General features: G+C 39.9%; 1 long non-coding RNA gene across 1 annotated transcript; it reads right to left on the bottom strand.

Moving 5' to 3' along the window:
• Window positions 1-1,883: 1,883 nt before the first annotated feature.
• Window positions 1,884-10,280, bottom strand: LOC125291052. The gene is made up of 3 exons (XR_007192910.1): window positions 10,146-10,280; window positions 9,282-9,353; window positions 1,884-2,295 (listed from the first exon to the last, which is right to left on the bottom strand). It is a non-coding gene; the product is annotated as an uncharacterized LOC125291052 (long non-coding RNA).
• Between the last annotated feature and the right edge of the window lie 276 nt (window positions 10,281-10,556).

Below are 10,556 nucleotides of genomic sequence, written 5' to 3'. Positions count from 1 at the left end.
TTGATATGAGTATAGGCTATCGTTTGAGTTCCTGTTGATCTAGTGCACTATGGAAAAAACGTTAAGGCTGTGTTGCAGGTTAACCACCACTGTCGATTAATGGGTAGGCTATAAGCAATAATCTAGTTGCAGTCATTGCAAAATCATAGTCCACATCTTTATGTGAGAGGGTCTGAGACTGTCTTTCAAAAATCTTCAAAACCTTTTCTGTCATGAGCTCTCTCTCTGCCTGGTAACACACGCAGATTGAAGTCTGATGACCTCCACCTGTTCCTGCTCTGCTCTGCCTCACCCTCGTTAACCTACCAGCTGCACTGCATTCACCACTCATCATGCCCTGTATATAAAGCCTTGCTTTTCAGTCCACACTTGTCAGATCGTCTGCAACCAGCACCAGTTACCTGCCTGTTTTGGAAAACGCCTCTGACTCTTTGCCTGTGATCCCGGACCCGCTCGACTACTTCTGTGTTCGCCAGCCCCGGTAATCTTGACCTGCCTTCCGTCTCTCTTCTACGAATACCGCCTAGTCCTTGACTGTACTGCTGCCTCGTTTCAATTGCTGTTGTGTGTGTTTCCCCCAGGACTTCCCGGATCATCCAGCTCCTGCCATCGTTGTTCGGCTACTGGGGGAACACACACACGCAGACTCTTGAAACCCCCATAACCCCCAACCCTTAAATAAACTTTCGAACGTGACGCTTTTGTGGTCCTCGTCCTGTTTGGTGTCTGACATTTTCAGAGTCTTCTGGTATAAGAATGGCACCTACCCCAAAACACCACCCCATATAAATCTCAACAGAGGATAAACACATACACTAGGCTACTATAATTTGTTGTTATGAAATATTGTGAAGTAAATATTTACAATTCACATTAAATGTATTTTACTCTACTAATAGATTCCCAAGCTATTATCATTTAATGGCCTTCTGGAGACTCATTGAGCCATCAGTCCACAAAATGGTTATAAATCACAAGAGCCAGAGCAGCTGCTAAGAAAAATGAAGAAATGACCCTTTCATAGATAGATAGATAGGTAGGTACTTTATTGATCCCCAAGGAGAAATTCATGTGTCAGAGGTAGGTGTCAGGGTTAGCTAAACACTGTGTATTATTACAAATCAGCCATTTGGTTCTGTAGATTGAGAGACAAATTTACAATACGAATGCTATGATACACCCTCCTTGGGTCTGTCACCTGAAGTTAGGGCAAATCTCCCAGCAGCTTCCAGCGACTTCCCTGACACATCAACAATCATAGATTGCACCGAATTTAAATGCCAGACTCCATCCTCACTGCTATTGCAGAGTGAAATGAGTGTAGTGTTAAGTCACTGCACCATGAAAGGCCTGTTCCACATAGTGCAGTGACTTTGGTCTTCTAGGTATATGCAGGGACAGTGAGTGATAAAGAGTTGTTCAAAAGATCAGACTAGCAGAGCTACTCACAGAGGACATGACAGTGATGGTGGACAAGGGTTTCATAATTACCGACTGTGTGAATTCCAGAAGGTGTACTGCCCATCGTTTTTGCCCAGGAAGAGTCAGATGGTTGCACATTATGTAATTGCAACTCAAGCCATAGCACATCTCACATGAGTACACATGGAGTACACATATTCAGGAGGACCAACAAGAAAACAAGTTCTTAGTATCATTCCCCTAACCCAAACAGTAAATATCAGCCAAATGTTCACAATGGAATGCCTGTTATCCAATTATCAGAACAAGGCATCAGTGAAGGCCTGGCTTAAATAAATACATACCATCTCAATAAACACATAAATAATGTTACTTGCCATATATTTTTAATGTAAAATTTGATGTACAGTACATACAATACCAACATAGCTCAAAAGTAAAATAGTGGGTACTGTACACATGAGTCACATAGATACATTTTCTCACATTGAAAAAACTACCTATAATATCATCATTAATATATACATTATTTAGTCTCTTTTACAAATAAAATGTATAACACGTTTGAACCATGGGGTCTGTCATGTCTTTGACTCAATAACTAGCGTTGTACAATTTTTTAGGAGTGTCAATCGTTATCATTATAACAATCATTAGGCCCCTTTGTATAGATACTGTGCAGGCTGTTGATATGACAGGACACTTCCCTTTTGGAATAACCCGATACCAATCTCTACAAGGGGCTGGTTAGATCTCAGGTTCATGGTAGTCACGAGTGGCTGTTCCTCAATACTGAATCTACTGTATGCCTCTGTTATTCTGAACATGCAGGGATCAGGTAATAGCCAGACCAGGCCTCTGTAGAATCCACTCCTGAAAAAAAAATAATAATAATATATATATATATATATATATATATAAAGTTCACATGTTAGCCACCAATACATACCTAATTAATACCTGTATTAGTGACTTGTAAGGCATGTGTTAGGCAACATTAACCATTTGTTAGGTGTCTATTCACAAATGTCTTGTTCATGACGAATTAGGCCTTTATTATTGATATAATCTTAATAATGACCTTGTAAGCCTTGATCTCTACATACTAATTAGTAGTAAGTACCAAAATAGAATATGCATAACCTACTTGTATACTGTCTGAATAAATCCCAAATAGTAGGAGAATAGTTATAGAATAAGCAAGTGTATGGCTCAACCTCATTGCTGCATTTCACTGCCCAGGTTGCTGTGTGAAATAGCACTTAATAACTGGGAGATTGGCTCCCATTCTAAAGTGGAAACTGGTTCCTTGGCAGCAAGCACATTATCATCAGTAATACCTTTGCAGTATGTACTTATTAGTCATGAATTGGTTCCATATTCTAAAGTCAGGCATTATTATTATTAAGAATTATATGATGGGAACAGTCTAGACTATAACTCCTGGTCAATACAGACATTCTTTACCCTTAATACATTGCTAGTGCATACATTGTTCATTCGAAAATATGGTCCCTGTTCTAAAGTAGAGGCTGGGAGGGTGTTAACAATAGAAAAGAAGATGAGAAAAGTGACAGCACTGACAATGTTTATTCAACAAGTTCTGTAAACATGTTACATTGTACTCTCAATGAGCTCACAAAGCACAAAAAGACTAGCAAAAGCTAGTTTAACTAGATTTGACAGGATAAAAACACGTCTTTTAAACAAATAAAAAGGGCAAAATAATTGTCATTCAACACATCTGTGGTGGTCTTCTTTGAAACGGGACCCACCTACCACATATCAAAAACTTGTACACAGCAGGCCTATTTGCCTGAAAACTACACTAGCAGTAAAGAAATCACACAAAAGAACATTTGCTATTTACTTGCCAGAGTGGACTAGTATTTTATCAGTATTGGGAGAAGGTATCCCCTTGCCTTTAGGTCCTCAATGGACTTCTTTATATCTGCTGTAACATGACTGCTGCATCTTTTTGCAAAGCACAGCTCACATCAACAACAAAAAGAGTAAAAATGAATACATTTTGAATCTACCATACACCAAATACGTATGGTAGCAAGATTGAGTTTTTTCTTTAAAAACTTGTGAAGCTTGTGAGAACAGTTTGCTTGACGAATTTAATTGCTTCATAGATGGTATTGTTTTTTAATGTCATGTAAAAGCATACCGAGAGGGCCATCTCTATGTCTCATTCCCCGCCAGTAAGTCCATTCAATGACATCTAGATGATCTTTCAGCAGATTGTCATTTCTATTTCCTCTCAGTCTCCATATGGAAGTTTTGCATATCCCCCAAAACCTCTCGATATTTTTAGTGTGTGCTCCTGTGTCTGGGTCCACAAAAAACTCTTCATGATTGACACTCACATGATTGTAGCCAGTGCTGTTGAGGCACCGATAGGCCCTCCATCCATCTGAGATAACAGTAGCTCCAGGTCTGACATACTTCTGCACAATGGGCACTAGTTTCTGTGCTGAGCGCTGTCTCACAACCCTAATAACTGGTCTTCTCCTCCTTTCTCTGACACCTAGCATCCCAAACACCCAAGAGCTGCGTTGACAGTGTCGTCCCCTGTTGTACTGTAAAACATCAAGAGAAAAATTAACACATCAAGTTATAACAATGACAGTGACAGAACCTTCTGTAAAGCTTTAGATTAAAGCCTGTGAGTTATTGTGTAAGGAATCGGTAAGAACAAGTAACACAAATGTGTAATATTGTCATAATTACAAAATAAGTACAGGGCAGGTGAGAATAACATCCAACTAGAGAATGTAATTTCAGGAAAATCATGAGTGCATGAAAATGCATACTGCAGTTGCTTTAGGTGGACTCAGTGGCACATTAGTTACATTGGGATATTCTTAGCTAGGTTGTTACTTGGATGATTATGATTGTGGCTACAATAATGTTATTAGTTGCTGGGCTGTTGCCAGGTTAGTTATGATGGTTGCTAGCTTAATCATGCTAGTTGCTATGTATGTTGCTAGGTTGCAACTGTGGAAATGGTTACTAAGCAGTTGCTAGGGTAGTTATGGTGGTTGCTATGATAGTTGCTGAGTTAATTATGTTGGTTGCCAGAGAGCAACTGTGGAAGCAGTTGCTAGGCTGTTGCTAGGGTACTGATTGCTATGCCGGTTACTCGGTTAATCATGTTGGTTGTTATGTTGGTTGCTTGGTGGAAGTGGTTGGTAGGATGTTGCTAGGGTACTTGAGGTGGTCGCTAAGCCGTTGCAATAGTATGTTGAACAGTTGGAATGGTTGAACAGTTAAATAGTCGAGTAGTTTAAGTTAACAGTGAATTACTGTAGTGAGAACTCTTGTTTTGAAACGGTTGTGGACAGAGGAAACAGGGGAGAGGTCATAGTTGATGAGAAACAGGAACTGTAGTCTAAAGAGAGCTGACTGTCTTACAGCCTAAGATAGTGACAGTTGGTCCAGATGACCAGAACACCTGGCAAAACATTCTGATTGCTTAACGACCCTATAGTGATGTCATCAGCCCAATGTAAGTCTATGGGGAAAACCCCAAACCCCCCGTCTGCCGAATGTCTCCTACACCACTTGGCTACTATCACTGAGGCCACTGTGAAAAGAAAAAGTGTTTCTCAAATTCCACACCCTAACACTGGATGTACTACGAGCTGTAAAATGCATCACACATTCAACCCTGCCTATTTTGTTGCAGATGTTGTTTGCAAGATCTCACCTACCAGGCTACTAATTTTGTAATTTACAGGCTGTAATCTAAAAGCGTTACCCAACCTTCTGTGCTGGCATCAATCATTGAAGAATTAAAAAATTACTTTACAATAGCCTACCTTTCGTTTGTGTCCGAATTTGCTTTCGTCAATTAAAACAATTTCATGTCCTCCTCCAAGTTTCTAGTCACCCCTTCTTCTCATTCTTTTCATTGCAGCCTTGCAGATGCCACGCAGTCGATGTGCAAGTTTAGTCAATGTTGCAGAGATCCCTGTAATGCCCTCTTGCAACATGTCAATTTGACGCAGACGGAGACCCTGGGAAAACCTAAAAAACACGTTCAAGTCAATTAAATAAAAGGCACAAATCATATTGGTCTTCTCATGAAATAAATTTAGACCTCAGGTCAGGGCTGCTTACAGTACAACCTTCACCTTCCGATTGACAGAAAGAAACGGAAATGCTTTTTGAAATGCCGGTATGCTTAAAACTGGTTGAAAGAGATAGATAGATAGATAGATAGATAGATACTTTTTGGATCCCCAGGGGAAATTCAAGAGGTGAGTGTTTGATGTTATGAGTATTAAATGAGGACTGAATTGTCAGTGACCAGTCACTTACCTGTGAATGAAGTGCATCCATGTCTGCAAGCTTACGTGGGACTTGGAAAATATGGAACCACTGCGGATGCTCCTGCTGATGGCTTTCTTATGGCAAGAGTCACGACATAACCTGAGAACAAAATGTAAGTTTCTGATATGGATAATTTGACGTAGGCCTAACAGCTACTGTATGCAATTTCATCATAATACAAGGTGGGGCCAGGGTTAGGCCTTTTTTTTTTAAATCCATAGTCATTTCTAGACCAACTAGAGTTTTTAATTGAACTACAGTCTGCTTCAATTGAAATGATACGATTAAACTGGCTAAGACAATAATTTAGCTAGGCTACAGTAGGCTAATAGTAATAAGTCAGTTATCTAACAAAAATGTTTTATTGCAAATGTAAAAGGCCAAATAAGAGGGACAATCCTTACCAGTTAGGCTCCTTCTTGTATTTCATGACGTGATGACAACATGGACATCTCATTGATCTTTTCAAGAGCCCTAATTTCATAAGATATCTCACAAACTTATCCTTTCTCCTAAATGATGGTTTGCGAAACATTTCTCCGATAAATTTATCCATTTTCTTCCAGCAACGTAGGACGGAGCTGTTGCCTACAGGAAACAAAGAAAACGCGCCAAAGGAAGTTCATGCAAGGATCAACCAATGAGGTACGATTTGAATTAACGTACGTTGCTGATGTTGACCTGAGCGGAGTTGCTTCAAATCACTCACACTTGGTTCGTAAAGAAAGGTGTTGTACGACAGGATTTTAGACTCCAATATGGTACGTTAATGTTATTTAATTTGGAAGTAATGTTTGTTCTAAATTTTATTCTTAATCTAAAGTGTAGTTTGATATTAACGTAATGAAGCAAAGTCGGGGGAACCTTGAGGTACTTGGAAGACATAGCTAGCAACTTAACGTTATAGTAAGTAAACTAGCTATATTGCTAGTATGAGATGCTTTTATGCTTTGTATATTGGCTGTAAGTGAAATGGTGAGTGGAGTTCGTAGAAAATTTTGTTGAGTAGGCTACTTTCTGGAAAATTTCGCCACATTTACATATTTTCTATTCTACCACCATCTCTACATCAACATCATGCCACAGCATGGCAGCCATGCATCTGCTAACCTAGACATGCTAAGCAAACTAAGTAGCTGAAATCAGTCAAACCTGGTACCCAAAGGTTTTAGATCTGATAAATGTGCACTTCATTTTCAGTGAATGCCATCATGCACGAGCAGTTGGCCGCGAAGCAGGGGGGACAGAGTGAGCGTGATTGTATGGGGGGCATGGTTTTTAAACATTATATTATTATCTGTACAAATGAATTCATGATGTGCCTCAGTTTTTAAACATCTGTACAACGGAATTCGATGTGCCTCTCTAGCTCTTATCATTACAATGATGCCATTATCACAGTTAGATGAACAAAAATGTATGTGGGACATCGCGGGCCCACAAATGACCACCGTTGAAGAGCTCAACCTTGGCTCAACTTGTGCTTGATGTGACACTTGCTCAAAAATGTCGATTCTGCATAGATCCAGGAGGCTAGTTTATTTATGCTAAAAACACTGCTGCAAAGCTGAAACGTCGGCGGCAACAGGGTCGAAGTTAAACAAATTTTAACTTTGGGCGTCGCATTAAAAACACGGGCGCCGGCCACAACGCGACGCCGAGACAGAAGTAATAGTATTAAACGCCTTTTCATAGAAAATTAATTGTCCAATGCGCGTCGGAAGCGTTTTTGAGAGTGGTCATGTGAAATCGCCTTTAGAATGCAAACATTTTACATTTCAAACCCCGTTTTGGTTTTGATTAGTCAAAGATATAATATTGACATATTAGAACCAATTTTGACAAAGGGGAATTTGCCAGTAACAGCATAAGCGCTTGTCAGGTGCACATTTGTGCACGGGTTGAATCACTCCACATGGCTACACACCTCAATAATTGGCATAAGGAAATGTTACTTTATTCAACATGACATGACTTTGTGTTGTTTCGTTTTCAGTCCGATCTCCACAGGAGGTCATTGAGCGCTATGACCAGGTCCTAAAAACGTTCCGCAAAGTCTGCACCATGACCGAGGCATTTCATCGCCACAATATTGATAGAGGGACGATTGTTGCCACAGCTCCAATTGCATAACTTCATGCGGCTGACCCGAAAACATATGGCTCCTTGATTTTTGATGCAAGTGTGGAAACCTTGTTAGGATTCGCAAAAAGATGCAGCAGTCATGTTACAGCAGATATAAAGAAGTCCATTGAGGACCTAAAGGCAAGGGGATACCTTCTCCCAATTTTGATAAAATACTAGTCCACTCTGGCAAGTAAATAGCAAATGTTCTTTTGTGTTATTTCTTTACTGCCACAGTTTTCAGGCAAATAGGCCTGTTGTGTACAAGTTTTTGATACTGTATGTGGTAGGTGGGTCCCGTTTCAAAGAAGACCACCACAGATGTGTTGAATGACAATTCTTTTGCCACTTTTATTTGTTTAAAAGATGTGTTTTTATCCTGTCAAATCTAGTTAAACTAGCTTTTGCTAGTCTTTTTGTGCTTTGTGAGCTCATTGAGAGTACAATGTAACATGTTTACAGAACTTGTTGAATAAACATTGTCAGTGCTGTCACTTTTCTCATCTTCTTTTCTATTGTTAACACCCTCCCAGCCTCTACTTTAGAACAGGGACCATATTTTCGAATGAACAATGTATGCACTAGCAATGTATTAAGGGTAAAGAATGTCTGTATTGACCAGGAGTTATAGTCTAGACTGTTCCCATCATATAATTCTTAATAATAATAATGCCTGACTTTAGAATATGGAACCAATTCATGACTAATAAGTACATTCTGCAGAGGTATTACTGATGACAATGTGCTTGCTACCAAGGAACCAGTTTCCACTTTAGAATGGGAGCCAATCTCCCAGTTATTAAGTGCTATTTCACACAGCAACCTGGGCAGTGAAATGCAGCAATGAGGTTGAGCCATACACTTGCTTATTCTACAACTGTTCTACTATTTGGGATTTATTCAGACAGTATACAAGTAGGTTATGCATATTCTATTTTGGTACTTACTAGTAATTAGTATGTAGAGATCAAGGCTTAAAAGGTCATTATTAAGATGATATCAATAATAAAGGCCTAATTCGTCATGAACAAGAAATTTGTGAATACACACCTAACAAATGGTTAATGTTGCCTAACACATGCCTTACAAGTCACTAATACAGGTATTAATTAGGTATGTATTGGTGGCTAACATGTGAACCTTAAAATAAAGTGTTACCCACATATATATATGGGTATACTGGGAGTGGCACATGGGATTTAGATGTGGTGATCAATTATGCCTGGACCTAGGATTATTTCCTAGAGGGGGAATCATCTCTAATTAATTAATATTTTTATTTTTTTGAGATGACTATAATTTTAACAACCTTTTTATTTTTGTTTGTGAAGTGACCTTGGGTGACATGAAAGGCGCTCTAAATAAAATGTATTATTATTAATTAATTAACTTACTCCAGTCTGTACCCTTCGCTTTGGTACTGGCTTGGTGAAGACCATGGAGTTGATGGGTCTGGGCGTCACACCCTATCACACAAAAACAATTACTGAGAGTGGGATCACTTCAAATCAAAGCTCTGAAGTGTGCAGTTTGATAAAGCAGGGCCACTATGTGGCTGCATACCTGCCACACAGGAACATTTGTTCTGTGTCATTACCACAGTTGTGGTACATCTGCAAAAGCCTAAACTGCTGAATTCTTAGATCATAGACAAACTTTCTCACCTTATCAATGTTGATTACATTGAACAAACTACCATTACATTAACATTAGGAAACATTGGGGGATGGGGGGTAACTGAACTAATCCCCACTGAATGGGGATGAATACAACTGGAACTTCTGCCTACACTTTAACGGTGTGGCATCTCGGACTTCAGCATAGACCTGTAGCACAATGATCTGACGGCAACTTGCCCTGTCATCCTGTCTTTATTGGACACCGTATAAAACAACAGATAACGTTGTTAGCGTTATGTGTTGCTGCTGTCGCTGTGTATCAACAGCTATGTAACGTCAACACATCCCACAAGTAGCTAGCCGGCGGTTACATGCTACCTTGCGCGCCTTAACGTTAGTTAGGCATAACGTTACAGTTGACAGACAACACTGTCAAAGTAACCTCACTAACGCTAATGTTGTGAATTCAACCTAGATAAAGCATACCGTGTTTACTACAGTGCTACTCAGATAGCATACTCATCATGACATTCACACCGAAAAGATAAACGACCTCTGCTAGATCAATTATCAACCCTCTATGAAGAGACCTAGCTAGCGCTAACATGTATTTAGTCAGTTAGATAATGATGTTCTTACCTTCATAGTTGTGTATGTAAGTGCACATACAGCTGAAAACCCTTGTCCATTTTGAACGATGGGACCTCTTGGAGATCCAGGTGGACGTCTGCCATACATATTTTGGGAGCTCTTGAAAGCAGGTGTAAAATAGCTGTCCCCATCGTTCCACCGGAAACAGCTGAGCAGTATTAAGTAGAACGCGGAAGCGATTGTGACTGATTGTGCTAGTAGCCCATTGCAGTCAGAAAACTTCTGCATGTGGCATGACTCGGTGTTGTAGCAGAAGTCAGATGTGTACAGGGTGAACAGGACTGGAGAGAGCACAGTTCCCTGTGGCGCTCCGGTGCTGCTGATCACAGTGTCAGAGAGACAGTTCTTCAGTCTGACGAACTGTGGTCGATCGGTCAGGTAATCTGTAATCTAGGTTAC

This window comes from Alosa alosa, chromosome 2 (genome assembly GCF_017589495.1).
Source record: "Alosa alosa isolate M-15738 ecotype Scorff River chromosome 2, AALO_Geno_1.1, whole genome shotgun sequence".
NCBI lineage: Eukaryota > Metazoa > Chordata > Actinopteri > Clupeiformes > Clupeidae > Alosa > Alosa alosa.
This window is presented reverse-complemented; position numbering and strand designations above follow the sequence as displayed.